This window comes from Zalophus californianus, chromosome X, assembly GCF_009762305.2.
Source record: "Zalophus californianus isolate mZalCal1 chromosome X, mZalCal1.pri.v2, whole genome shotgun sequence".
Lineage (NCBI taxonomy): Eukaryota > Metazoa > Chordata > Mammalia > Carnivora > Otariidae > Zalophus > Zalophus californianus.
Genome location: NC_045612.1, coordinates 81083830 through 81090655, shown reverse-complemented (window position 1 = coordinate 81090655; position 6826 = coordinate 81083830).

The following is a 6826-nucleotide window of genomic DNA, read 5'->3' as shown; positions in this document are numbered from 1 at the left end:
ATCTTACGGGTTTTGGTGCAATTGTAAATGGAATTATTTCTTTAATTTCTCTTTCTACAGTTGCATTTTTAGTGTGTAAGAAAGCAACTGATTTCTATGCATTGATTTTGTATCTTGCCACATTACTGAATTTCTGTATGAGTTCTATTAATTTGGGGGTGGAGTCTTTTGGGTTTTCCACATAAAGTATCTTGTCATCTGCAAAAAAGTGAGCCTTTGACTTCTTCTTTGCCAATTTGAATACATTTTATTTCTTTTTGTTGTCTGATTGCTGTTACTAGGACCTCTACTACTATGCTAAACAATAGCGGGGAGCGTGGACATCCTTGACATGATCCTGATCTTAAGGGAAAGGCTCTCAGTTTTTCCCCATTGAGGAAGATATTCGCTGTGGGTTTTTCATAGATGGATTTTATGAACTTGAAGAATGCCCCTCTATACCTATACTCTGAAGAGTTTTAATCAGGAAAGGATGCTGTATTTTGTCAAATGCTTTTTCTGCATCAACTGAGAGGGTATAAACAATACGGATATAAGTACAATGTCTGAACTAAAATTTAAAACAATTATAAAGATACTAGTTGGGTGTGGAAAAAAAGCATAGAACACACCAGAGGGTCCCTTACTCTATAGATAAAAGAACGAAAATCTAGTCAGGCCAAAATTAAAAAAGCTATAACTAAGATGCAGTCCCAAGTGGAAGCATAAAGAAAGGATGAATGAAGCAGAAGAGCGAATCAATGGTATACAACATAAAATTATGGAAAATAAGGAAACTGAAAAGAAGAGGGAAAGAAAACTATTAGATCATGAAGGTACACTTAGGGAAATCGATGATTCCATAAAGTTAAATAATATCTGAATTATAGGAGTCACAGAAGATGAGGAGCTGGAATAAGTGGCAGAAGGTTTATTTGAACAAATCAAAGCTGAGAACTTCCTTAATCTGGGGAAGGTAACAAGCATTCAAGTCCAGGAGTCACAGAGAACCCCCTTTAAACCCCCCCCAAAATGGGTCAACAACTCAACATATTATAGTGAAGCTTGCAAATTACAAAGATAAAGCAAAAATCCTGAAAGCAGCTCAGGACAAGAGCTCTTTAACCTACAAGGGTAGACATAAGACTGGCAGCAGACCTGTCCACAGAGACCTGGCCGGCAAAAAAGGACTGGCATGATATCTTCAAAATGATAAATGGGAAAAATATGCAGCCAAGAATAGTTTATCCAGCAAGGCTGTCATTCAGAATAGAAGGAAAGATAAAGACTTTCCAGGACAAACAAAGCTAAAGGAATTTGTAAATGCTAAACCAACCCTGTCAGAAATATTATAAGGGATCTTTGAGCAAAGAGAGTCCCAAAGTAACGAAGACCAGAAAGGAACAGAGACAATCTACAAGAACAGTGACTTTACAGGTAATAAAATGGCAGTAAATTCATATCTTTCAATAATTACTCTGAATGAGGGGGGCAAGATGGCAGAAGAGTAGGGGATTCCGTTTCAACCAGTCCCTTGAATTTAGCTGGATATCTACCAAACCATTATGAACACACACAAAATCAGCCAAGATGTAAGAATATGCGTCAGGATTTCTACAAGCAGAAAAACACCATGTGTTCTAAGGTATGAAGGGCAGAGTGGTGATTCTGTGGACAAATATTGGAAGATAAACAGAAGAGGGAGGGAGCAACCATAAGCTGGCCCCTGGAAAGTGATATAACACCGGAACTCAAAAACATCCTGCACCGGGGGACTGAGTGATAACTCGATAACTCCGAGAGTGGTAGCAGCCGGGAAAGGCTTTATAACAGCACTCAAACAGGATCCAGGAGCTGCAGGGGCGTGCACACATGAACCTGGGAACACTCACAGTTTTAGAAGCACAAAGGGCGGAGACAAGCAGGGCTCCTGAGTCAACCACTGAGAGGGTCGCTTTGGTGCACACCACTGGGGGAGGCTGTGGTTTTCAGCGGCACTTACAGGAATGGAGACTGTGTGTTCTAGAGGGTTCAGAAAAGAGCAGACTGAGTTCAAAAGTCTGGGTGCAGACTTTTGTTCTGACCCTCAGAAAAGCTGCGGAAAGCTGCCAAAGAACAAAAACTCAAAACTGGTTTCCATGGAACCCAGCTCACTAGGCAGAGTTGCCTGAGAAACAATGGGGCAGCCCATCCCCCAGAAGACAGGCCAGAAGAATAAGAGGAAGATGACCCTAGGGTCCCCATAAAACTATAAAATACCAACAGGAGAAAATAGTATATTGAGCTACAGGTGTTGCCTCACAACTTGTGTATTTTTCAGATACAACTCTTTTTTTTCCTTTTTATCCTTTCTCCTATGTTTCTTCTCTGTTTTTTATTTTTACCATTTCCTCATTTCAACTAGATGTTTAATATAACATCTAATATTTTACAGTAGCTTTTTAACTTGTACTTTTTCACATCTACATTTTTTATATAGATATATAGTTCAATGTAGTCTTTTTTCTGTATTCAATATTACCTTTATACATATATACCAGTTTTATTTTCCCTGTAACTCTGGGAAATAGTGTGCACTAACAAACAGAACAAAATATACCCAGGAAGAACTGAAACACCCTACCTTGCCCACACTGAGAGAATATAGACCCCCTCATTTCACTGCCTTTTTAATTTTTAAAAATTTTTAAATTTTTATTCTTTGAGTTCATTTTGACGTTGTTTTTTTGGTGGTGGCTTTTCAGACAGCTCTGGATTTTCTATGGTGCATCCTGCCTGGATCATGGTTGATATTTTGGACTCTGTACATTACCTCAACCACCCCTCACCAGAGTGAATAGGAGGAGGAACTCCCATCAAAGGAAAGAAACAAACAATGGCCTCTCCTGCAGAATTAATGGATATAAGCAAGATATCAGAGATAGATTTTAGAGTAGCAATTATTAAGTCAATAGCTAGGCTTGAGAAAACCATTAGTGGCAATATAGAATCTCTAAACGCAGAAATGAGAGCTAATCAGGCCAAACGTAAAAATTATATGAATAAGATGCAGTCTAAACTGGATACTATAACAGCCAGGGTAAATGAGACAGAAGAACAAATTAGTGATCTAGAAGATAGGCTAATAGAAAGGAAGGAAGCTGAGGAGGTCTGGGATGAACAGGTTAAACCCACAAAAACAGACTTAGAGTGATTAACGACACCAGAAAACGTTCCAATGTCAGAATTATCGGGATCCCTGAGGGAGTGGAGAGAAGGACTAGAAGGTATATTTGAGCAAATCATAGCTGAGAACTTCCATAATCTGGGGAAGGAAACAAGCATTCATGTCAAAGAGGCAAAGAAGACCCCTCCCAAGATAAATGAGAACAGACAAATGCCCAGGCATATAACAGTAAAACTTGCAAATCTTAGAACCAAGGAAACAATCCTGAGCACAGCTAGGAGGAAGAGATTTCTTACTTATGCAGGGAAGAAGATCAGAATAATATCAGACCTAAGAGACCTGGTAAGCCAGAAAGGTCTGGCAAGACATATTCAGGATACTCAATGAGAAGAACATGCAACCAAGAATACTTTATCCAGCAAGGCTGTCATTCAGAATGGGTGGAAAGATAAAAAGCTTCCAGGACTGGCAGAAAATAAAAGAATGTGTGACCACCAAGACAGCCCTGCAAAAAGTACTAAGGGGGATTCTGTAAGAGAAGAAAGACCCCAAGAGTCATATAGACCAGAAATTTACAGGGACTATCCATAGAAACAGGGACTGTACAGACAAAGGATGGCAATAAATACATATTTTTCAGTAGTTAGTCTGAATGTGAATGGCCTAAATGCTCCCATGAAACAGCACAGGGTTGCAGATTGGATACAAAGACAGGACCAATCCATATGCTGTCTACAAGAGACTCATTTTGAATCTAAAAACACATCCAGACTGAAAGTGAGGGGATGGAGAACCATTTATCATGCCAATGCACCACAAAACAAAGCTGGGGTAGCCTATATCAGACAAATTAGAATTTAAACAAAAGACTGTAGTAAGAAATGCAGAGGGACACTATATCATTCTTAAAGAGTCTATCCAACAAGAAAATCTAACAATTGTAAATATCTATGCCCCCAACATGGGAACAGCCAATGACATAAGTAAGCTGTTAACCAAAATAAAGAATCAAATCAACAATAATACGTTAATATTAGGAGATTTTAAACACTCCACTCTCACCATTGGACAGATCATCTAAACAGAAGATCAACAAAGAAACAAGAGCTTTGAGTGACACATTGGGCCAAATGGAATTCGTAAATATATACAGAACATTCTACCCTAAAACAACAGAACACTCATTCTCAAATGCACACAGAACATTCCCCAAAATAGACCACATACTGGGTCACAAATCAGGTATCAACCAACACCAAAAGATTGAGATTATTCCCTGCATTCTCTGACCACAATACCTTGAAACTGGAACTCAATCACAGGAAAAAATTTGGAAGGAATTCAAACACTTGGAAGCTAAAGACCACTCTGCTCAAGAATGTTTGGGTCAACCAGGAAATCAAAGAACTTAAACAATTCATGGAAATCAATGAGAACAAAAACACATCGGTCCAAAACCTATGGGATACTGCAAAGGCGGTCCTAAGGGAGAAATACATAGCCATCCAAGCCTCACTCAAAAAATTAGAAAAATCCTGAATTCACCAACTAACTCTACACCTTAAAGAACTAGATAAAAAGCAACAAACGATGCCTATGCCACACATTAGAAGAGAAATAATTAAGATTAGAGCAGAGATGAATGAATTAGAAACCAGAAACACAGTAGATCAGATCAATGAAACTAGAAGTTGGTTCTTTGAAAGAATTAATAAGATCGATGAACGACTGGCCAGACTTATCCAAAAGAAAAGAGAAAGGGCCCAAATTAATAAAATTATGAATGAAAGGGGAGAGATCACACCAAGGTAATAGAAACATTATTAGGAATTATTATCAACAACTCTATGCCAATAAACTGAGCAATCTGGATGAAATGGAGGCCTTCTTGGAAACCTATAAGCTGCCAAGACTGAACCAGGAAGAAACTGACAACCTGAATAGGCCAATAACCAGTAATGAGATTGAAGCAGTGATCAAAAACCTCCCAAAAAACAAGAGTCCAGGGCCTGATGGATTCCCTGGGGAAATCTACCAAACATTCAAAGAAGAAATAATACCTATTCTCCTGAAGCTGTTTCAAAAAATAGAATGAGAAGGAAAACTTCCAAACTCATTCTATGAGGGCAGCATTACCTTAATCCCCAAACCAGGCAAAGACCCCATCAAAAAGGAGAATTTCAGACCGATATCCCTGATGAATAGGGTTCCAAAATCCTCCACAAAATTCTAGCTAATATGATCCAGCAATACATTAAAAGATCATCCACCACGACCAAGTGGGATTTATCCCTGGAATGCAAAGGTGGTTCAACATTCGCTAATCAATCAATGTGAAAAATCACATTAATAAGAGGAGAGAGAAGAACCACATGGTCCTCTCAATTGATACAGAAAAAGCATTTGACAAAATACAACATCCTTTCTTGATTAAAACTCTTCAGAGTATAGGGACAGAGGGAACATTCCTCAAATTCATAAAATCCATCTATGAAAAACCCACAGCGAATATCATCCTCAATGGGGAAAAGCTGAGAGCTTTCCCTTAAGATTAGGAACACGTCAAGGATGCCCACTCTCGCCACTATTGTTCACCATAGTACTAGAAGTCCTAGCAACAGCAATTAGACAACATAAAGAAATAAAAGGTATTCAAACTGGTAAAGAGGAAATCAAACTCTCTCTTTTCTCAGACGACATGATAATTTATGTGGAAAACCCAAAAGACTATACCCCCAAATTACTAGAACTCATACAGCAATTCAGTAATGTGGCAGGATAAAAAAGCAATGCACAGAAATCAGTTGCTTTCTTATGCACTAACAATGCAACTGTAGAAAGAGAAATTAGAGAAGCGATTCCATTTACAATAGCACCAAAAACCATAAGATACCTCGGAATAAATCTAACCAAACAAGTTAAGGAGCTATACTCTAGAAAGTAGAGACCACTTATGAAAGAAATTGAGGAAGACACAAAAATGATGGGAAAACATTCCATGCTCATGGATTGGAAGAGTAAACATTGGGAAAATATCTATCTTGCCCAGAACAATTTCAATGCCATCCTTAATAAAATACCATTGGCATTTTTCAAAGAGCTAGAACAAACAATCCTAAAATTTGTATGGAACCAGAAAAGACCCTGAATCCCCAAGGGAATGTTGAGAAAGAAAAACAAAGCTGGGGCCATCACGTTGCCTGACTTCAAGCTATATTACAAAACTATGATTACCAAGACACCATGGAATTGGCACAAAAACAGACACATAGACCAATGGAGCAGACCATAGACTCCAGAAATGGACCCTCAACTCTATGGTTAACTAATCTTCGATAAAGCAGGAAAGAATATCCAATGGAATAAAGACAGTCTCTTCAGTAAATGGTGCCTGGAAAACTGAACAGTCACATGCACAAGAATGAATCTGGATCCGTCTCTTACACCATACACAAAGATAAACCCAAAATGAATGAAACACCTCAATGTTAGATAGGAATCCATCAAAATTCTAGAGGACAACATAGGCAGTATCTTCTTCAACACCGGCCACAGGAACTTCCAACTAAACACATCTCCAAAAGTAAGGGGAAAAAAAGCAAAAATGAACATTTGGGACTTTATCAAGATAAAAAGCTTCTGCACAGCAAAGGAAACAGTAAACAAAACTAAGAGCCAAAG